This window comes from Chaetodon auriga, chromosome 10, assembly GCF_051107435.1.
Source record: "Chaetodon auriga isolate fChaAug3 chromosome 10, fChaAug3.hap1, whole genome shotgun sequence".
Lineage (NCBI taxonomy): Eukaryota > Metazoa > Chordata > Actinopteri > Chaetodontiformes > Chaetodontidae > Chaetodon > Chaetodon auriga.
The window spans coordinates 14661463-14684534 of NC_135083.1; the positions used below are offsets into that span (position 1 = coordinate 14661463).

At 41.3% G+C, this 23072-nt stretch overlaps 1 protein-coding gene across 3 annotated transcripts in view; it reads left to right on the forward strand.

The window, feature by feature from the left end:
* Window positions 1-23072, forward strand: part of sema3b (sema domain, immunoglobulin domain (Ig), short basic domain, secreted, (semaphorin) 3B) — a 71321-nt gene that overhangs the window by 17531 nt on the left and 30718 nt on the right. Inside the window, exon 1 of one of the 3 annotated variants that reach the window (XM_076740170.1) lies at window positions 21407-22202. The exons of the other annotated variants lie outside the window; for them this stretch is intronic. The gene's annotated coding sequence lies outside the window, so the exon portion shown is untranslated. Of the gene's footprint in view, window positions 1-21406; window positions 22203-23072 lie in introns of those variants that run through there. 3 annotated transcript variants of the gene reach the window in all.

Sequence of the window (23072 nt, forward strand, 5' to 3'; positions counted from 1 at the left end):
GTTAGCTGCACTGCAGTTAGTGAAAGTACAGAGCGTGCACAAGTTTAATTAGGTAAATACTCCAAGCGTGATTTTGCCAAAAGCTGCACATTTGCCAAACGTTCCACTCCTCCCTGGAAATTGAATTCAGTGTAAGCATAGACCGTTGCGTACTTGCTCCTAATTCATCACCCTCCTGGGTCAAATCTCATATGGTGTCACTTCTCAGAAGAGGACAATACCTCAGATATGTTGACACTCTGCGAAATGAAGTGGGCCAAAGCTGCCTTGGATTTGTAACCAATCCCCATCTGTCATCTTCCTAAGTATCTTCAAATCCAAAGCCATTGATCCTCGCTAAAGCAATTACATTTTTATGCTGTAGTGAATCTGGGAACACGATTTTGTTGTTGATGTTGTTTTTATGGTTGAAGAATTTAAGTCACTCCAGCCACTTTTTAATGCGTGCTTGCAGAGTACTGCTGCACCTGTTTGGCTTCATAAGGAATTATTTCTTTGCAAATATACGCTCATAACTTTCTTGAAAGGTGCACAGACGCTGAAATATTGACCCAGTGCTGAGAATGCAAACAGTGCAGAGACTACCTTACTTTATGATGAAATGATTATGATTGAAGATTATTTGACACACACCACATGCTCATTTTGTGAGTTTAAATGTGGGTTTGGTTGATTTATTATTTCTGATCTTGTAAAGCTCCCTCACATTAACTTCCTCATATCAAGTTCAATGGAATTTAAAGTATCGCATGCACTCAAAATTACCGACCTGTGTTTGCTGCTTCATTGTCACGTGTTCCTCGTGTAATTATTTTTTCGCTGTTCATGCACAGATTTGACATCACTTCGAGATATTGTGCTGAGAACTCGACCACAATGAAACAGAAATATCAAAAGAATTCTTAACCGGGGTGTGTTCAGCGGGACAGGGATCGTAAACATTTCACAGTGTCTTTCTACATTGTGACACTTGTGGCCAGAAGTATCAGCAGCTGACCTTCAGTTAGTCTACAAAGGCTTTCTCTCATTGTCAGCATTCCTCACAGGGACCAAAGGGACAGTTGGGCTACAATAAGGAATCTTGATCATGTTTACTGCAAACGTGAGAACAAATGGAAACATTTTTATGTTTCCCTCTCAGAAGTCTGCTGCTGGTGTGAAGATTCAAACTGCTGACCTTAAACAACGAGGAGTGCTTCTCTAACCTTTGACCAAATCCTTCTCCTTCTTCTCTCTCTCTGTCTTTCCTACACATTATTAAGACCGCTCTGTCTTTTCCTCTGTTCCTGGTGTTTTGGGTTTTTCAGCCTCTAATCTAGTAACAGGGTGGCAACACATCTTTAGTGAGTTTTTTTTTGTTTTGTTTTATCTTGTTATTATAGCTTCATTCTGGCAGACAGTGACATATTTTCTAATCTTTCCTCACCAGTGTCTGATCCACCCAGAATCAGGGACATAAGCCACAGTGAGACCGAACTGGCAGACTGGCGTGGTTAATTGGCTAATTAACTCCATGAAGCCCAATCAAAGAGGCAATTTACATGGGACACATGCAGTTTGACATGGCCAATTAGTGTCAGTGTTCAGGTTGAACTTGTTAACTATGAACTCGTTAAGTGTGTTAATTAATTAGCAGAGTGAATGTGGGGGGCAGAGTGGATGGGGAACCACTGACACTGTTCTGTCACTGCTGAGGACCAGATATGGAAGCGTCTGTGTTATTGCATTTATGTGTTAAGACTATAAAATTTAGGGTTAAGATTTGTGAATATAAAAGTGTACAGAGTGTATGTTACATGTCTTTGCTGACCCAGGCTTAATCTTAAATCTGAGGTAAGCAGTTCGTAACCTAATGTGTCTCCCTGCATGTTGCATTTGGTGAGTAAATGTGACCTAAACCTCTTGGGGTGAGTGTAACCTTTCCTATATGAGGGTGGTGTTTGTGTGGTTAACTCACCAACAGATCACAGTTGAGGTTTACCACGATCACCTCACACAAACCAGGGGATCTCTCTGAATGTCCCTCGGTCGGTCAGCCCGCTCCTTCATGTGGATGGCCAGTTTAAAAGGTGTACATGCAGGGCTCATGGTGTGTGAGACAAACCCCATTTCCTCAGTCTCTTTCTGTCTCCAAAATGTTCCTAATCTCTCAGCCACAGGTGAAACTCTGATACTAAATGAGTCAGAGCCACCTCCCCTTCTTTCAGCCTGCCTAAATTCACCTCCTACCATTGCATCAGTATCAACTCTGTATTAGATGACATTAGATTTTAAGTATTTACTTCATATTCAGTCTCAGAAATCTGTTTTAATTAAATGTTACTCTCATCTAACTTTTAGTATATACATATAATTTCATGTACATACATTTAGTATGTACATGAAATTATATAGTCAACTTGACATAACTTTTCAGTTGACATGATGAAGGATACAGGTGGGTGTTTGAAAATACAGTGTAAGACCTCAAGCATGTGTGAATATGGACTTTTTAATTGCACTACCAAAGGCCAAAAGATCTATGAATCTTTTTGTACAATGTTGGGAATTATCTGCCCCCTGGAGGCAAGAAGGTGGTTCCCACAAGGCTGTAGTTTGTTTGAGACTTGGCTTTAGGTTCATTTTGAAACACTTTTCTACAGTGTGCTGTCAAAAAGGAAAGAAATGATGAAATCAGTGAACTATAAGTGTATCTGGATATACAACTAATAGCCCACAGACAGACAGACAGACAGTTAGTTAGTTTCTGGTCTTGCTTACTTGCTTGCATCATGTTTTGCTTTGTTACTGATGCTTCTTATTATTATGATATCCCGTTTGCTGCTGCAGCACTGCAAATGTCCCTGCTGTGGGATTTGTGGTGCTGCTGTGGAAAAAGTTTTTTTTTTTAAATTTCATCTGATATTATCTTACTGTATTCTCTTGATCAAAGTTTTTTTTTTTTTTTTTTTTTTTTTTGTAGTTTTTGTAGTCAGTGCTTTGCTTCTTTTGAGGACTATTCCCCTGAAGAAAATCACCAGACCTACCTAAGTAAACCACTGTTTAGTGATTTTTCACTTGCCAGCAAAGACAGCAAAGACAGCAAACAACAGACGATGAATTTTGATTCCCTCCGGTGAAACATGAGATGGGTAAAAGCTGTCATGGACTGCTATAGATTCATTCACTGTTATACCGTTTACACCAGTTGGTGAAAGAAGTAGGAATCCAGACATTTATAATATACAGTCGAATGTCACAGATCATTACTGTAACTGATGTAATTATGTGACGTTCCCAGTGGGACTCTGGTATTTGGCAAGGCAAGAGCAGCAGAGGAGTGAGAAGTGTCATCAGGAGGGCAGAAGAAAGAGACATGCAATGATTTATGAGCCGGCTGTATTATTCTCTCCTCAGTTATTCCTCTGGGTCCTGCCTCACTCTTCTCTTTCTCTCCTTCTTTCTCTCGTCTCTCTTCTCTCCGTCTCGTCTTCCAGCTCCACGTCTCGTTTACCCGCTCTGGCTATAGTGCATATGTTGTTTGACTAACCTAATTAGCTGTGGCCTACAGCTCAGATTCTTGTTGAAACACACTCTCCAGGAAGTATTCATAGTAGTTCCATTATATCACCCATCAGCCACCACAAAACAGGCATAAGTAATGAAATCACAGAAAAAAGCAATCATCAGTATTTATGACCAAAGCGAGGATATAAGTGAATTATCCTGATCCAAGGCTGCTCAGCCGTAAACCAAAAGAACATTAGTTACATACTGTAACTCCAGTTTCTAGAGTACAGTCTAGGAGTATGAGCATAGGCGTAACCTTGAGAGTACTGGCTTTATCCCTGCAGTTGCCTCTCTGAGATCGTCATGTACAATACCTTAACTCTCATCCAAAAAGCCAGTGTTTTCTTTGCTAATGCTGGCGGAGCAAGAGGCATAAGTCTTAGAGGGTTATGCCTGTACTCATAGCGTCTGTAGTTACAGCAGATGGACTTTTCTCACTTGTTACACTACTTTATTTGATGTGCTGGAAGTGAGAACGAGCTGTCTATAGAAGTCTGTCGGACTCCCCTTCACATCGCCTTGAAAAGTGACGCCAAGGGGTTCTGACTGAGCGTCCATATGTGATGTGAGTGTATGATGTCAAATTATGCCTTGTTGTGTTTTTGGCTAACGTGTAAACTCCTGAAAATCAGCTACATTGGCAGGACAGTTTATGGCAAAAATGGAGAAACATATCTAACCCTTATATTACTACACTAAAATGAAAAATATTTTTTCAAATGTCAATTATTATGTAATGTGTGTTGTATTAGCTCGGAAAGAGTTAAAGGGAAACTCTTTCTTGCTGTCTCTGCTGAATATTCAACCATCTGGATTCAACTGAGCCCTCACATTAAACACAAATAACTCAGTGTGTGTTCCATATAACTTACTGTATTAATATTATCAGACTTACTTACTGCCTTTAAAATACATTGCAGTCTAAGAAAAACCAGTGTGGAAGTCACAAAATCAGAGACTTAGGGTATTTAAGCTGAATTACTGTGAGATCTTTCCATCTCGTGTTGATTTCCCACACAGATCTTTGTTGCAGGTGCACTGTGTTTATCCAGCTTTAGACTGAGTGCAGATACAACCGGTTGCCAGTGTGAAGAGATCTTATAGTGTCTGATGTGTTTCCCATCTGAGGGATCAACTGGATGTGCTGGCAGGAGGCTGCAGTAGGGGAAATCCGTGGCAATGAGAAAGACAAAAATAATTAACCGCAATGGGTATGGGCTGCCTTCACACTTAGTTTAATTTAAGCTTGTTTTATTTCATTTCATTTTATTATCTTTTTTTAGTGGAAAAGAAATGAGAAGGAGGAGATAAAGGTCATGAAGGATGGAAAGTTCATTAGTCAGGGGAGAGGAGAAACATGGACGGAGGAAGATGAGGAGGATGGCGAGAGGAAGGAAAAAATGAGAAAGACATGAAGAAAAGGAAAGGAATGATTCATGAAGAATAGGTGGTAAAGGAGGGTGAAATTAATGCAGAGGTTAGGAGAAAAAGAAGAAAACAAAAAGAGCAGGACAAAGAAAAGGAGGAAGGAGGCAATCCCTTTCAGAGCTCCTCCAAACAGCATCATGCTCCTGTGGTTGTGGACTGCTGCCAAACCCTGCACGTTTGTGTGTGTGTGTGTGTGTGTGTGTGTGTGTGTGTGTGTGCGCGCGCGCGCGCATGGCTTTCCGTGACCAGAGCAAAACTTATTCACAACTTCGCTCCCTCATTTTTTCCTCTAACCGGCACTCTGTGAAATACTGACCACATATTTACAATGTTGAAAGGCACCACCTATTTTACAATTCTTCCTCAAACATAATGCAAGAGAAGGAGTTTGCTGCTGTGAGGCTCCACTGACCGATGTGCTATAGGGTTCAGTGTGATGGCTTTAACAAATGTCTCCCTTCTTACATTAGGAATCAATTCAGTATTTGTTGTTTTTGCAACAGATACACACATTAGATATGAGAAAGAATGGGAAAAAACATTAACATGCTAACATGCTAACATACTTTTTCACTGTTTATTGGGCACTCTACCCGCCAAACCGCTTGTTTCTTCTGGCAGACCAAATGTAAACCCTCATGCATCTATAAAAGTGGAAATAAAGCTTTAAATCACTGAACAAGCTGATGACAAATGAGGCAAACAAAGACCTGAGGAAGCGAAATAAGCACACGCCACAACGTTGCATGAGATGAAAAGCTTGCAGTCAAAGGAAGAACATCTACAGTGTGTTGGCTCCTTACTTCTCTATTCAGAATTAACAATTTGTCTTTCAAGTGCTATGGCCAAGCCTTGGTAAACCACAGGCAATGTTCTTTCACTGTCCTAATGCACTCAGTCCAGCCCGTTGCTAGGGTTATACAAGGTTGCATGTAACACACACATGCTGACAGGCACACACATGCAGTGTGTACACGCACACCACTGGTCACTGGAAACTCTGTGTGATAATAAGAGCTGCTGACACACACATGCACACTCTCCTTTTATGGTAGAATATGATTTGTGAGAGCAGAGCTGCGCTACTTGTATGTCATAATATCCTCTGAAAGCCTGAGTGGAACATTTTAAATTACCACCTCCGGGGGCTTCTGCCAATTATGCATCAAGTAAAAAAGGCTGAAAAGGGAAATTAAAAAATCATCGCGTGCATCACGTTTCATTCTCTGTGTGGTTACCTACTTCAGATGGCTTTGAGATGGTATTCTGCCAAACATTCATAGAAACCTGCATTAAATATTATCTTTGGTGCAGTTTAGCCTAATTGCTTTACTTCAGATCCTTCCTGAAATTCATCATAACAGATTGAGGTTTTAGAAAGAGGAGAAGGAAATCGGAAAAATTAAGAAGCGGGAGCGAATAGAATTCAAGAGAAAAGAAAATATTTTAATATGACATCACTTATTAAAGTGATTTAAATATGACAAATGGTAATACAGATGCCAAAGGGGAAAGTGAGGATAAAGAGCGCAGAAGCGAACAGAGGAACAAGCAGTGAGACTGAAAGTCGGACTGAGACAGACAGTATCAGAGAGAGAATCCCACTAATGATCAACAGATGTAAGAGAGGAGTCACATAGACCTCAGTTCAGTATTAGACTGAAAACAGTCGGCTGCACACACACACTAACAAAATGCACAAACACACACACACTGGGAAACAAATTTAACAAGTATTTTCTTTGCTACCGAGTTGCTGCTCTCAGCGCTGTTGTGAATTGATAACAGCCGCACACAACACAAAACACAATGTTGCCTCTTCATTTACAAAGTTGTTTTTTTAACTAACATTTTGCAATTGCGTTAACCTCTTTATTAACATGATCTAGACGGATGTGTGCTGTCATAACTGCTTTGAATCGTAGTGCAGGATAAGTTAAGAATCAATCAGTTCTGTTGTTGTTGCTGTAGAAAGTGACCATTATGAGAAAAAAAGTATTACCAATCAAATTATGAAATGTAACTAAGGACACTTAGCAGCTGGAGCAAAACTTGTGACCAGAAACATGACCTCAAATGAATGCTGATGTAGCTCTATATCTGCTGGATGTGTAAATAGGCAACTGTTTGCTAACAAGTTCTGCATATGAACTTGAAAATTGACAGTGTCATTCAGCAGCACCCAAGTGGACACAAACATCAGTTAATGGCTGGTTTAATGACTCTAGAGAAGTGATCTGAGTCCCCTGCTAGGTTTCAAAGCAGCATTACTCTTTATACAGTCATTAATATAAATTAATAAAAGCAAACATAAAAAGTCCACTTTGCACAAAAACATGGTATCTTTGAGCAGAAAGTCTTGACCTAAAATGACGCTTAACCTTGTGGAGACCAGATTTGTGTCCTCAGAGTTCAGATGAGTCCCTACAATGTGCACTACATCTGGTGTATTAATTTAAAGTTAATTTAACATTAATGCTAAGAAACTGTTCAAAATTCTCCTCAAAAGTCCAAGACTGGTCATTGCTAAGAGAGAAGTGTCCGCACACAATGCTGTCTTGTTTTCCACGTCATCATCTCTATCTCTCTATCTCTCTCTGTGTTATTTCAGTCAAAATGTTTTTTGGAGGACATATTTAATGGGATTCAGCCAACATGGCAAATCATATTTAAGCAATAACACATGTGGAGAAGAACTATACTGTTATCTTTCTTTTTTTCTTTTTTAATGGAGCAGGAGTGCTGCAGTCGCAGGAGGGAGGCTACAGGCTACGTATTTAATGTGCTCTGGAGTAGTCACGTTAGCCAAGCTTGCTGCAGAGCCTTGGCGTAAATGGCCTTGTGGTTTCATGTGCCTCTTTATCTGCCGTATGAGACATATCAGCACGGCTGGGAGGCCTCTTGATTAATCACCATCTGCGGCTGAAACCAGGTGTCCATATGAGGGAGTGATGGCTGATGCATGCGTGTGTGTTACTTTACAAATTATGGGGATATTTGGAGTAAAGAGAATTAGATTTAAAAGGGAACAACCTTTTAAAGGGTCGACGTTTTCATTGGAACTTCTTTCTACAGAAGAAATATTTCCTATAAAAGAACTGAGAGGTTATTCTGATTATGTAATTTAAAAGGCATAGTGGTTCTTCAGAGAGATGCAGACTTTTGATGTCATTTTTCAATGCTGTGAGCACCACAGACAACACTGACATCTAACAAGGTGTAGAACTTCACTCGAGTTTGGTACTCGATATTTCCTTGATTGACCTTCATACTCAAAGGGAGATCAGAGATAGATTGCACACTTTCTGGAACAGTTTTTCTGCAGCTGCTGGTTGAATAAAAACCTCTGTACAAGATCTGAGAGACAGTACAAATAATACAGAACAGCGACCTGCAAGTTCCACATGTTTACTCTGCAGAGAGCAAACCAAATCACAAGCTTAGACTCATAAAGACCAAGTAATTAATCTTTTTTAAGAGCTAAAAGCAAAGAGAGAACAGCACATGCTTGAGTGTGTGACTTGGCTTATGTTTATAGAGCATGAGCTTGATCATCGCTGTCAGTGACAGCGCGTGTGTGTCTGTGTGTGCTGTCTTCTAGGTTCATTGTGTCCCGTCTCAGTATTGATGTGCTGTACTTGTTGATCCATACTGGCTTCTGATCAGTGCCTTAAATGACATGTCTGATTATGTTTGTCTTCTCCCTCCTGGACTGATTTTTCAGACTTTTTCAGTCTCTTCAGGTCCAAGATGCTGCTTCATGATTTGGATTACTGCTCACACTGTAAGATGCAATGCGAGATGCTTTCATGTGGCATACATCATGTAATAATGACCTAACCCACTTGCTGAGAAACTCAAAAAAGAAGTGGAAATATTCAAAAGCAGATCATTCATTGGATTAGGCAGGATTTGTTTTTGCTGTCATGTCATGCTTGTGGAAAGTTATGAAGTAATGAAGCTATTTTAAATCTCGTGCTTGACCGCATTTTCTCTCTATAACCGCCTTACAGAATAGATGATAATGGTAAAGATAATAATGATAATCAGCTGCAATTTAAACGTCTGAATCTCTCTCATTTTTCCTCTGAGGGTTTCATCCGAGCCTCTCCTTCAACCTTGCCTCCTTACCTTTGTCCCTCCTTCCCTCCAGCGTTTCATGCTGCTCAGAGTTTAAACAGCTTTGTTTTTTCCCCTTGACACGTTGGCTCCAAGAAGAGGGGAGGAGTGGAGGGAGGGAAGGAAAGTAGGGGTGGAAGGAGAAGAAGCGTTGAGCCAACACAGAGGGAAATGACAGTTTGTTTGGTCAGGACAGCCTATTACTTAGAACACTCTAATCTTCCTCCACTTGGCCGACTACCTGTGACCTCAAACAAAATGGATGGAGGGAGCCTGGAGACAGAGCCTGCGGCGTATAAATATAACGGTTTCATTATATTTGTGGACTAACTTGTATATTTGATCCAGTTTAGCACCGTAAATAGAATAAACTACCAGGTTCTGCTTGAAATAGGCGCAGCACATATTTCCATCCGTCTTAAAATAGGTGACACAGAGCTACCAGTGGGGCAGCTTCTACAGATTAAAACACAGCGACTGTCTGACGTTTTAATAATCACGAGAAGGCAAAGGTGAAGGAAAAATGCAGAAGCGCCAATGCATATTTGGAGGTTTTTAGAGAAGCTCCAGATCGGTGTGTGAGGCTTTTGTAATGCCTCCTGTCAGCCAGCTGTGACCGGACATCTTGAACTGATTGTTCTGTCTAAAGCAGACCAGGTTTTTCTATCTTTAGCTGAAGTTGGCATCAGATGAAAATACAAGTCGTTGCTTAATTCTTCAGGAATATATAGATTCCAGATTTTGTTTTAGTGAGACATTTAGAGCTTCTTTTTTTTGTCTGTGCATTTGTTCTCTGTGATTTTAGGGCCATGTTAATAACAGCTGTTGCCTCTGTGATAACGAGGTGATTTCCCATGTTTCCCTGGCAACCCATACTCACACCCTGTGTCATCTACCGGTGGTGTGTGTGAGAGACTGGCAGACAGAGTCCTGTTTGCCCTGCTTTGTGTCTGGAATAAATGTGGGCTCGATTGTTCTTCAAAAGCCATTCAGCTGAGTGCTGTTGTTAAAAAGTCCTTTGTTCCCCAATCAGGATTTGTATAAGGTCTTTAAATTTTAGTGGCATTAAACCCCGAAACATGTTAAACTTTTCTGCTCAGGGGCCGAATTCCCATTACGATTTGCATTACATTTTCTATTGTTCCTGTGAGAAGTAGGTCTTTGTCCTGCAGGTCAACAGAAAATTAGTCCTGGGTACATACAATTAAACAAACAATGAAACAACAAGACAATTAAAAACACGGAAAACAGTGAGAGCAGTCTGCTGAGTGAATGTTCTGGTGTCCAGCTTTCAGTTTAGTTCAGCTCTTGAACGCACCGTAGTTTGATTCATGGTAGCATAATCCCCAGCCTTGCTGTCTGTTTGCACAAGCTGGTGAGGGATCATGTTCTTGTCTCTGAATTGGTGACTCCTTCAGGTTGGTTGGAACACCCGCACAGTTGGAGGTGGATCTGAGATGAAAGCGCTCAGGTCAATGACAGTCTTTGAGGTGGCATGGCTTCCCCAGGACAACAGTTAGACATGACAAGAGGTGAGAGGAGGGGACATTTGGACAAAAACAGGGACCACAGTCTGCCACAAATTAAAAGAAAAAGTAAAAAGAAAGATGGCAGATGGAGTGTGTGTGGGCTGTGCTCTTTCCCCCCTGTCCTCTCCTCATCATCTAATCACTTTTTTATGTTTGTGAGATTTCCTGTTCCACCCCTTTCTCATCCCCCTGTTCTTGCCTCCACTCTTGGCCATAAGAACTCATCAGGTGTCTGGGTGGCCTCAGCGGGAACGCTTTCACCCTGGCAGTGCCTGTAACTTGTTCTAGCCAGTGATACTGTACATAAGGAGATAAACCAACACATAAATATTGTACAGCTGCTACATATCCCCAGAAGCATCTCCCCTTCCCTGCTTCTCTCCTCTCATGGGTGTTAATTCATTCATTCATTCATTCATCCCCCCTTTTTATTTGCCCCCTCTAACTGTCTTCAATTACTGGTTGACGGAGGGGATTTCTCGCCCGCCAGACACAGAAATATCTGTGTGTGCTGGAGTTGAGTGTTTGTGTGTGAGCAGCTGTTTTGACAGCCTAAATTTAAAAGTAAAATCACAATTATGGCAAAGCTGAAAGTACTTCAACCACTTGTGTAATCTGCAGCAGCAGTTGTGATCACAGGCTGTGTGTTTGATGAACGTCTGCAGGAGTGTGTGAGAGTGCGTGCGTGTGTGCGTGCGTGCGTGTTGTTGCTCTGCATGTCTGGCAGCGAAAAGCGAGCAGCTGCATATTTTGCATGCCTCACTTTGGGAAAGTGATTGTAAGTGAGGGTTGACATGGTCTGTACTTACAGGTTTTGCTGATAGCGTGTTGTGTACTCGGGGTCCAAAATAGTAATTTCTTCTCACCAGTGTGATAAATCTCTGATGCTTTGTTTTGACACATCTTGAAACTGGAAGAAGTTAAAATTGAAAAATGCAATTGAAGTCTGTACTTAAGGAAACTTTTCAAGGCTGTGAGATACTGAAGGAGAATGAAAAATATTCCAGCTGCATGCTCTGATAAGCGATTGAAAATAATAGAGAAATTGAATAAATACAAAACTGGTGGAAAAAAGAGAAAAAAAAAGGAAAAGTTCATGGAAATTCAGTAGATTATGTTATTAGTCATTGGACAAGAATGTCTGTTTTAACTTCAGCTCGGCTAACTTTGATAGACTGAGAGAGACCAGTCTCGGCTCCCAACTTAGTCTTAAGCTCCAATACTCACTGGCTATAATGTGAAAGTCTTTAAAAAACATGCATACTAATGAATATGTGTTCAGAGTATGGTTACATATACTTTGTATTTGCATCTTTTCAGGTGGTTGCAAAAGCTCAGAGCTTCATTAAATTACCTCCTATACTTCCACTGTCCTCTTCTTTTTCATTGAGCTTTACTCAACAACTCTTTCTGTGAGATTTACCTCACCAGGAGGATTATTTCTGCCTCCAGAGCAGCTTAGCCTCTGAGAAATGTGATATTCTGAATCCACACATTTCTGCGATGGTTAGACCGTGCAAGACAGCTTTTACTTTGTAAGATGTAGTTGAATTTAATTTAGTCAAAAGAGGGTTTAAAAATAAACAATACATTTTCAAAAAATATGATTTAAACCTCTACCTGCTGTTCTGACACTGCAGCAGGTAGTGTCAGACAGTGTACCTATGTGTGTGCATGCATGTCACATATTGCGACAAGTAGATTCACCTGTGTGTGTCAGACCCACTAATGTTCTCATGAAATCTGCTCATTGCTGAGCTCGTCTCAGATTTCCCTTGGGGGTGTATATGCACACACATACACACACACACACACACACACACACACACACACACACTTATAACTGCACAATCTAGTCCGTCAACAACCCCATGGGTAGTGTGTGCTTCTGTGTGCATGTGTGCGGCCGTTATTAATCCGCGATAGTGCTGAGAGCAGCCTGTCTGGTTGGATCAGTGCCCATCAGGATCAGAAATCATTTCGTTGGGTCTGCTCACTGCTATCATGTCTCTAAGCCTTAATGAGACTGCACAACAGCACTGCAGTGTCTGTCTGTGCGTGCATATGTGTATGTGTGTGAGAGTAGGAATGATCACATATACACATGCCTTATCTGCCTGCTTTTCAGCAAAAAAGTAAAGAAAAAGTCCTTCCAAACTGAAATGTTTTAATGACAGCTTGGATTTTGAGATTTCGTCATTAGAGATTTAAATCATTAGAATTAGAAAAAGTCTGTCAGTTGATATTACTAATATCAGATCTTTTAATCCACTGCACCCACTCTTTATGCTGTATTCAGAACAGCATTATTCTCATTTGAGAAAATGTGGAGTCAGAACATGGAAATTATAGCAGGTGCATACCTCACAAAGTTCCACATCCTTACCGTTCTGACAGCCACCCGTGGGCCGTCTGACCATTTCTTGTTACTTATTTCTCTTCCCATCTGTTGACACAAATGTTATGTTTACATTCATACTCATATTATACACTGTTAGAAAGCTCAGATTCTTGTGAATCGATTGATGTAAACCATTTTAGGATACAATTACAGCAGAAAGCACAATAACTGCCAACATCAGACAATCAACTTTTTTTTTTTTAATTGACCAAACATTGAAGCAACTCATTGATTACATCTCTCTGTGATTCACAGATCGATACTATTCTAATAAAAACAGTCTGGTAACATCAACAAAGGTCCAGAAGTTCCACTGCAGCAATGTGCTCATCTTCCACTTGTCTTCTATGTTTTTCCCATTACAACCTCAAGAATTGTATGCACAAGAGCTATAGTTACTCTCTGGAGTCTAAGGTTTCAAATTACACCTCACTTGACCAATCACGAACTACCGTATGAAGCCTAGCAACCAGAGAAGCCAATAACAGTCCGAGCTGAACAAAGGCCCTCCTTCTCTTCTTTGTGTGAAGATTGAGCCAATCACTGCCAATTTTGAGGATGGCAAATAGCCAATGAAATTCTGAACACGCCGATATGCCACTTCAGTGGGTTATTTGCAGCTCCGGACACCTCAAATCAAGCATTCCAGTGCTAACAGCGATATTATGCACAATTTGAAGTGATAAATACAGTAAATGGTACATTGGCAAAACATAGGTATGCATACCTTTAATATGAGTACAAACAGAAAAATTTTGATTTCATGAATATAAATGTAAAAAAAATGTATGTATGAATGAATGTGCTATAACATTAAAAGCAAATGCAAGAAGCTGTGTAAGCCCACAGGTACTAGTTTCACATATAGTAATTTTATTTCCAAAATTAGTTATTCTACAAGGACCTTGGCTTGGGTGTCCCGCATCAGCTACTTTAAAATTTAATGTGGAATTAGTAATCATAAGCATTTTCCCACAGTTTGGACCGAGGATAATGTTATGACAGCATTGCCAGCTACTCACCAGGCTGATGAAATGCTTCCGCTACTTCTCACCAACACGTTCTGGAGAGAGCACCTGATTGGCAAACACTCAGGAACATGTCTTGGGAGAAAAATTCTGACATCTTAGACTTCTTGTTTGGATGTCCTGGGGGTCATCTGGCATCCCAGATGCTGCACAACAGGTTGTTTAGCATGGCGCACTACATGGGTTTAGACACCTGATTGTTCACGATTGGTCAAGATGCTGATAATTGGTCAGCCATGACAAAATTGTCTCAAAATCAGGCTAGATTCGTGAAGTCTGATTCAGGCATTACAGTGATTCTGACTGCTGGGGATAAGAGTAATTGTTACCTTTGAAAAAGAAACCAAAAACCATGCATGTACCCCAAATGGTTCATGAAGAGCTATCAGTTTGCTTTAGGTATGCTTTAGGTTAATTTTTACTGGGATAGTAACAAATTTGTCCTGAAATGAGCATTCCTGACTTTATACACCATAGCTGCCCATCAGAATGTGAATTTACTCTACCAGAAAGCTCAGTATCCTATCCAGTAGAAAGACGAACATCATTGAGAGATATGATCATGTCTCATGTCTCAAGAGGTGATAAAGGTCATGTCTTTTCATTTTAATGTTTAATATACTGGCCTGATATATTTGTCCTGCAAAGTAGCCATAAAGCCAAAAATCAATAGTAGTTACCTCAGAGATGCTTGTTATGCTCAATAATATGATGGTTTTTTTTCAGTGCATTGTATTACATGTGCAACATAAGTTTAAAATATTAAGGGAATAAGTTAAAACCTTCTGCAGGAATAAAAACAAGAACTTGGCTGATTTAGTGGCCTGCAGGAACTGATGCATGTGTGGGCCTTTTAAAAACTGTAAATTTGAGCGTGCTGTCTGTGTGCGGCCTGAAGTTTAAAGCTTCTGTCTTTTAGTAGGTGATTTCCCAGTTTTCAGTCTTTCATCCGTCCTCACTGTGATCTGTACTGAACTCTCTCAGAAATAGCAGCAGTGTACCAACAGCCGACTTTTGATTAAAGTGAAGCTCAGAATTACAGGGCCCACTGCAGTACTTCTGTCTCAAAGCCAGCCTCTGTCTGCCAGCTCTAACTCTTGTCCATATTTGATACAAATGATATGAAAAACTTTGAATTTCTTCATATGTTATTGGAAATTTAGGTTATTTTAGTTGATCCCTGCTGATTTATAGAGCATCTTTCTTTCTTTTTTCTGATCACATCTAATAGAAACATGCCTTCATTATCTAGTGATCAGCCAGCTAGATATAATAGTGGTGGGAACTAGTGCAGCAGTGTGCAGTCCACCGAGAAATACTGCAAGTGTGTGTGTGTGTGTGTGTGTGTTTACATGCATGTGTGTGAAAGAGACAAAGCCGTTGGTCATGCAAGGTGCAGTAATCCACTCAGTGGCCTTCAGAACCTGGTCTGAGGTGTGTGCATGTGTGTGTGAAAATGTGTCACTGAAGCCATGCTTATGCTTGAAGGTGGTCTTATCCACCCAGTGACCCTCAGAGCCAGATGGTGTGTGACTACATGCCTGTGAGAGTGTGTTCCCCACCCCTGAGCCTCCTGGCACCGCAGTTAGTCCCCTCACCCACCCACACACACTGCCCTCCTGACACGCAAAACCACCACCCCCTCTTCATCCTCCATCCTTTCAGTTGGGTGTGAGCACATCAAAGTGAAACAGGAAGGATTACAGGTTCCTGTGCCTCTAGGGTTCCCAAGCAAGATCTCTCCCTCTCTCTCACTGTAACACTCTCTCTCTCTCTTTTTCATTCCTGCCACTCTTCAGTGGGGCCCCTATAATCCTGTGGTGTCAGGAGGTCAGGGGACCATGTCATGGACGCCCTGTCAGGACACATATCATACAAGCGACAACCTCTGGGGCTAAAAATGAAGCCAGTTCGGAAGTGCCAAAAACTGCAGTTTCTCAAATGGCCACTTGAGGCTGGCACCAAAAGTGAGATTAATGAATATAAAACTTTACAGGAGAAACATACATAACAGTTTTGGTGTCTATAGCTAATTTCCCACACATCACTTATTGTTTACACCCAAGTGCTATTTCATCATAATGCCCCAAAACACCAAAATGCCTTTTTTTCTAGCCCATCTAAACTTCCTTCATCTGTGTTCAACTCCTGGCCCAATACCGTGGATGCTATTAATAGACAAATTCACTTCACACATGCACGAACCCACACATACACACACATAGATGAGATTAGCGTGTGGTTACAGCTGTTAGAATGGGCTCCATAGTTACAATGATGCTAATGATGCACTTAGTACTGCTATTTGTTTTATATTGAGTCAGTGTATAGTACCCACAGAGCGCTCAAAACCCACAGAAGCTTTTGGTTGTCTCATTGGTATTTCATACTGCTAATTTTACATGCATGGCATCTAAGCCTAGATACTTATGCATCTGTTGAGCAAATGTTTATAATGCAACACATGTAATGTTGGCAGTTGTCACACGACCTCAACATCACTCTAATTTTACTGCTATGGTTGGCGTGCTGTAAATACATGCCATTTGAATCCATTGTTCCTCCCTTGCTTGTGAAAAATCTCTCTGACTCTGCATCTGTCCTGAAGGATTTAAAAGCCATTCCTCACTGAGGTGCAGCAGCAATGTAATGTGCCTGTGAATATTTTTGAATGCACAGCTAGATTGTAGAGTAGCCTACATATGGAGTGGATCAAACTGAAGAAAGCTTAACTGAAAAGGATGTAAGCATGTCTCTAACAAAGCCAGTTTGGCCCAGAAAGAGGGGCATCACCAGAAGGAAGCAGTTGGCATCAAAATGTGCTGTGCGTTGCCTCCTGAATGGGTTTCTCAACACCGTCCTCATCCTTAAGGAGCTTTGGCGTCTGACACCAGCACTTCAGATGAATTCAGACTGACACTCTCAACCATCTGTTAGCCAGCACTGTGGATTGATTTCTACTTTGTTATAATATGCATATTATACTAGATTGTTGAGGTCTTCACAAGCCATATTCAGCTGCCCATCCCAAAATTCATTGCATGCTGGCAAATGAATTCTCTGTATCTTCTTTAATAAGAAGATGTACAATCAGCCTGCTTGTCTTCCACACACTGACTGACCTTCAAAGAAGGTGGGCACAGGTACAATGTTCACTCCTGTGCAAAACAGTAGAGAATGGACTTCACAGCCACATACCAGAACACATCTTGAAATGCTGAAATGACTATTTGAATCCAATATTTTGCTCAGAGATTCTCTTCCAACAATAACACTCTGCTCCCATGGCACTTGTGTTAAAGGTGCAGTTTTTAAAGTCAATATGGTATCATTAATGTCAATGATGCGTGACCTCCCAACACCGAGGCACTGTATTTTCCTTTTGTTCTGGGTGTTTTGTTGGAGGTTGCCTTCAAAATGAGTCATTGCAACATTAATATTAATATAACATGCCCTCATAGTTGGAATACCTTACCAAATACCTCATAGACCTGTTCTGTGGTCTGGTGGTTCTGACCCGTCTGGTTCAATCTGACTGTATATTTGGCACCAGAAGTTGAAGGTAATTGAACTTTTTGGCACCTGCCATTGTGCAGCCACACTCAGGTTAGTGTTAAAGTAGCTACTGAGTAGATTATAACAGTCTCCCTGGAAAAATGTCTGTAAGTCCTCTTGAATACGTAAGTGCCATAGAAGCATGTTTATGTAATGAAACAAACAGTGGTGTTTTTACAGGACTGACGTAATCCAGCGGGAGAATATGTATTTGCTGGTGCTGATGTATAATGTTGTGCATTATGCATACTGAGCATTATATAACACACAGGTTTAAGTTAATCATCTTAAGAGAACAACAGTTGTTGGTTCTATTTCTGTCATATGTTGAAAGACGTGTAATAAATATGCACTGAGCTTGCTGGATGTCTAGAATGTTCAAGCTCATTTGATTTGTGCCCTTTTCATTAAATTAACATATATTTAATCAGCTCAAAGGTAGGACTTTTGTTATTAGCATTCTGGGAATGGTTCTGTATCTGTGTAGAATGACAAAATAAACTTTTATGAATCAGTTCAAGAATAAAAATTCAATCTACGCAAGAGGAACTAAATGACTTCATCACAGACAAAGGAGCACATTCATTTACACTTCCAGCACTGAATGTGAAAACATTCAACTGTGGGAACAAGAAGAAACACATTTTTGACCGGAGGGGGACTTTAACATTTAGGGCAAGGCATTCTGTATAGGTACTATTATATGTCACTTTATGGATTTTACAATGTCAGATAAACATAAAACTGTACGTCTCAAGTTGCTATAGCCAAACACTTCCTGCCATAAGAGATGCAGACTGACACTGCCCTCCTCATTGATATTATAAGGTGATTCAGGCTGCATTCAGAAGTCAAGAGCTGTTATTTTCTCTTCATCAAAGTTAAATCTTATTGTTGGTTTTCCATATTCTACAATGTGAAGATGACTTATGTAGGAAAATATAATCCCATAAATATCAGACTGCCACTTTTATCTTTGCCTTCTAGTTTTGAAAACCTGAATTGGACAATAAGTAGACTAAAAGACCACAGGGGGAGACTCCATGGGAGACGCCAACTTGCCTGATTGTGGTCCCGCTGCAATCTACAGATCATTTCGCTTCATTGACTTGCAATAAAACAAAGATCCACTAAGACGCTATTAGGAAACTGAGCCCTCATCTGTTTCAAAAGCACAGAGGCTTTAGCAGAAACAAAAGCCTTTGTCGGGATCACAGTGCTCACTCTGCAGCCTGTAGAGACATCAGACTGGTTTATGACAGACAGGTCAGCAGGGGGCGGGCAGTGGGCTGAAAGGATACCGCACAAGCACACACACAAGCACACACACATGCTCATTCACTTTCATAGTTTTAATGTACACATGCCCGTCTGCATGAAAGTGTTTAAAGCAATGAAAGCAAGTGTGCATTGTGTGTAAAAATGCAGGCAAACATGGAGACAACAAACACACATACTGCACTGAACCCCCTGATGCGAGACCCATGACCTCTCTGTATGGGGACCCTACCCTGAGTGGGCTTGTAGGTATGTGTGTGTGTGTGTGTGTGTGTGTGTGTGTGTGTGTGTGTGTGTGTGTATGTGTGTGCCTGTCTGTGTGTCAGGGTTGCCAAGCACAGCACCGCACCTGCCACTGGAATGAAGACTGAATGAGTGGGGCAAGTGGAGAAAACATGGGCACACAAATGCATATACACACACACACACACACACACACACACACACACACACACACAGACAGACAGACAGACACACACACACACACACACACACACACACACACACACACACACACACTTTGTGTTTCCATCACTTCATAGGACATTACATTGACTTACATTCATTTCCTGGAGATTTACCCGAACCTTAACCCGAGGCTTCACCCTAAAATATGATGATTTACATTATGGGGACTTGCATTTTGTCCCCAAATGGAAGGCAAGTCCCCACAATGTGACTGTGGAAACAGATTTATATCCCCACAACATGAGCAATAAACAGCCACACCCTCCCACACACACACAGCAGTGTAATAGTGAGTATAACACTGTCACTAAGACTTTGGCAGCAGTATAGAACTGCCTGTAATGTGGTGAAAACCCTCATATTTTGGAGTTTGGTCCATAAAAAGCCCACTCTGTGACTGCTGTGCAGCTCTGGTGTCACAGCCCACAGGGTCTGCAAGGCAAGCAGACTCTCATGGCTGGGTAGACAAAGCAGTGCATCAACTGAGGATTTCTGCATAAAATGTAAACTTGTTGATGTATGATCATTTGGACGCACAGGTGTGCTGCAGTGGTAATTTTGTTGTGCACTCAGATCTTTTAATGTTAAAATCCACAGTCCTGGTTTTAAGTACCGATCATATCAGTGCACAGTAGAGGAGGAGATCATGCTGCAGGAGTTAGTCGACAAATTGAATGGAAGCTTTGATACTTTTTTTCCCCTCGTGAAAACTTGTCATCAAAGGAATACATTAAGGCGCACTGTCCTGAGCGTGACCACAGCAAATGTTCTCTGCAAAAGAAAGAAACGGAAAGAAAATACAAACTTTTGCATCCACCTATCATGTCCACATGTTAAGCTGTTATGCTCAAAACTCTCTTGGCTAAAATACAACTTCAAGTCCAACCACATGTGGATTCTTAGAGGTAAAACATTGCTAAACTTCATCATCACCCTGGCATTCAAATGTCTTTTCAAAATCTGGTATTACATAAGGGAAGATTCACTTTTGATGTCGTCATATCACTTTCAAACTTCTTTAAACTTCATGTTATTTTTTACATTCATGCTGTCAGGGGCTGGCTGTCATGAATAGCTGACCCATACTTCAACTTTGATATGTGCACAGGATGATGTAAACCCTCATATGTTGTAAATGTATGCCAATTACTGTATTTACATTATCTTATCAACCTACATGCTGTCCACACCAGCATACAGTCATAATCTGGAAATCTTTCTCTCTCTCTGTTTGTGTTTTTCTCTCTCTCTGTTTGCAGTGATTTTTATCCAAATTGCTCTCTTATCAAAATACTGTGCCTTCGAGCTAGTTTTCAGTCTTTTGAGGCGAGTCAGGAGTCTGTCAGTGTAAGTGTCAAATCTCGCCTCAAGTCATATCACATCTCACAGCAGTTACACCCAAGTCTCAAGCCTCATTTTTGTGATATGAGGCATCCAGACGCTGTGCAGCAACAGTGATCTGGGGTCATCCCTTGTCACACTGTGCAAGATGGGACCAATAAAACCTTGGTTGCAGATTGTGTCACATTATACATTATCAGTTTTGAAGCACGCCTGGTGACTTGATGCAAGCAGAGCAGAAGCTCCCGTGGACGTTAAAGCCACATGCTTCATGTTTGTCATGATTTGCTCAACAGTATCTCTCAGTGTAATATAGGACCAGTGTTTGGGATCGATAACCAAAGAGTACACCTCATTACTCTCAGAACTGCCAACTTTCAACTGAAACAGTGCAAGATCACACTTTAAGACTGACCCCAGTCCAGGTCACATGTCTGTATCATGGAGGGAGTCTCTGCTGCTGTATTTAGTCTAAGTAGACGTTAATTAAAGTCACTGATCACAGTGATGGACTATAAATATACAGTAGCGCACACACATGCATACACACACATTGAGAACAACACAGTGCATGTCCCTGCCCCTTTCCACTCCCCTCCTCTCACCTCCCACCTTTCCCTCCTCTTCTCAACCCCTCCCTCGCTCTCTTTCTCTCTCCCCTCTTGAATTAAGTCCATTATTCCTGCCTGCTCTCCCTCTGAGCACTTCTACTCCGCTCAGCTCCTGTGAAAACTCTGTGTGTGCATGTGTGTGTGTGTGTGCGTGTGTGTGCGTGTGTGTGTGTGAACTCCTCGCGTGTGTGTGTTAAGAGTTTTATGAGTGTGCACAGGGTTGTGTGTTTTTCTAAGTGGAGCTGGAGTGCAGCCGTTCATCAGTGGCGCTGACTGCAGTCAGGGGAATACTCAGATCTCACTGCGCTGCTTTTAACTCACTCACCGGCTGCTTTTTGGACTTTTTTGAGACTTCTGGACTTTTTCGCACCTTGGAGGGACTGTCGCTGCTCTATTTCTGCCCTCCAGGCACCATTCCCATCACTGGAATTACTCAAATTTCACAGCTTTCTGAAAATAATTTGGACAGGAATTCCTACCTGTTTCATACTCAGCTCGACCTTTATTTATCCTCCTGTTTCATGGACTCTTAACATTCCACATCAGCTGTTTCCACCTGCTTCCAGAAGAACTTTTCTGTACGTTCTCATTGAATCCAGACATGCACCAGCCTGAGAATGAGCGTTTTACAAGTACATAACAAGAGCTCAGCAAGTGCATGTAAGTGTGTATACAACACCCTCTTTCCTGTGAGTGTATAATCAAGAGGCTTTGTCTCATGGACATTTGTTTTCTTTTTTACTGCAATGGAAAGATTATGAGAGATTTAACAGTACAGTGACTATGGAAAGTGTCGGTGCTGTGAGAGGCATGTTGGGCTCAGGTGGACGCTGATCCCGACCCGGAATGTTCTGAACTCTTGTGGAATTCGGTTCCCCTGGAAACGGATGGACAGGTGAGTTCATTTGGACTGCGGTCCAGTCAGGAGCATTTAGGGTCACTGCTTACATCCCTCAAAGGTTTTCATTTAAAGTTACAATCAAGATAATGGTATGGCTGAAAAATGTTTCGGGGTTTGCTGACAGCACTATACTATAATCAGTTTTGTGGTATACGCTTGAATAACATACTCGTGTCACTGTGTATTCCAAAAATGATTGGGATCCAGACAGACGGGACGTGATGAATGATAGCTGCTGTTCAGCTATAAAGTTCATGTTTTACTCAGCCTTCTGTTTGTGACCTGATCCTGTGCAGTGGTGCTATATGAGCATTATAAATTCAAAGATCTTTTTACAAGTCATGCTGATGACATGTGGCCTTCCTCCTCAGAGAACTGCGTTGAAATCTGCTCTGCTGTTTCATTCAGGAGAGTAGAGTGAGTTGTCTTCCCACAGAAAGCTCTTTGGAGCAGCTCCAGTCAGGAGACCAGAGGCAGCTCTGTAAGGTCCTGACTTACTGCTGCTCCTTGGTTTAACACGGCCCATTGGCCGGCTACCAGCTACCAGCAGGCTGCCCTCGCCTTAGTGGCTCCTTCATTGTCTCTTTTTTCAGAGCTTATCATACCAGACAAGAAGTTTAAGCCTTCTCATGACCACAGCAAGGCAGTTTGCCACCTGATTTTTTTTTTAAAATATATTTCTTTCTTTTCATGTATCGGGTTATCCACATAATATTAGTCCAGTCACCACTCCCTACTCTGGCTCTGCAGGCTAAACTGATAAAAGCAAAAGATTCAAAGGACATCCATAATCATCAGTAACAGCTCAGACTTATCAGGGTGCACAACTTTTGCATTTTGGACACCAGCCGAACAGGATCGTCG